The sequence below is a fragment of the Dermacentor silvarum genome, chromosome 1 (genome assembly GCF_013339745.2).
Source record: "Dermacentor silvarum isolate Dsil-2018 chromosome 1, BIME_Dsil_1.4, whole genome shotgun sequence".
Lineage (NCBI taxonomy): Eukaryota > Metazoa > Arthropoda > Arachnida > Ixodida > Ixodidae > Dermacentor > Dermacentor silvarum.
In genome coordinates, this window is record NC_051154.1 from 155,085,774 (window position 1) to 155,086,747 (window position 974).

General features: G+C 46.1%; 1 pseudogene; it reads right to left on the reverse strand.

The window, feature by feature from the left end:
* Window positions 1-484: 484 nt before the first annotated feature.
* Window positions 485-664, reverse strand: LOC119437804 (U2 spliceosomal RNA; annotated as a pseudogene).
* Between the last annotated feature and the right edge of the window lie 310 nt (window positions 665-974).

Below are 974 nucleotides of genomic sequence, written 5' to 3' on the forward strand. Positions count from 1 at the left end.
GGCTGTGAGCAGGCAAACTTATAGTGTGTTCACTCTTCTCTGACGCTGAATTTTTCTTCTTTCTTTCTGGGGTCTTACGTGTTAAAACCAGTTCTGATCATGAGGCACGCCGTAGTGGAGGACTCCAGATTAATTTTGACCACCTGGGGTTCTTTAACGTGCACTACAACGCAATCACACGGGCGTTTTTGCATTTCGCCTTCACCGAAATGCGGCCGCCGCGGCCAGGATTCGATCCCGCAATCTCGTGCTCAGCAGCGCAACGCCTTAGCTGACTGAGTCACCGCGGTCACTAAATTTTAGCGTCACTGAGTTATGTGATCTAGCGCCATTAGGTCAGACACAACTCGTTGCATGCTGCATCCTAGTTTCATCACTCGAGAAGACTGTGTCTCGTCGCCATCCTCAATGAACAAACCTATGGCAAATTTTTACAGCGAAGCTGTATATGGCTAGTTTCCAGCGGATCGATGTCCGTAGACCAAAAACATGGGCCGATCCCGAAGATCGTGCAATACCGGGCCGACCCGCGGCGGAGGTGAAGCAGGCTTCAAGCACTCCGCCAACTTGCAAAAATAAGTTTAATATCTTGGGTCCAAACACAAGCCGTATCAGATATTAAGCTGATGAAAACAGATACCACACTTTGACCCGCGTCGGCCATGTCTACGTTCGCACCATACGCGTGTACGCCATCCCGAGTATTCAAACTAGTGCCTACCAATCTGAGTGTCTTCTGTCTCCTAACGACACGTCAATTTCAAGTCAAGTCAATTTATGTCAGCATTTCTTTTGTACAAAAACAGAAGAATGCTAGGACAAGCACAAAAGCTGCTAAGCTGCAGCTGGACTGGGTGCTTGCCCCATTACTTGGCAGAAACAAGAGACAGACAAATACATTTGAGTGAAAAAAAGAAATATTTACAGATTTCAAATGGTCATGTAAAAAGAAAAAAAAAAGAAAAAAAAAACAC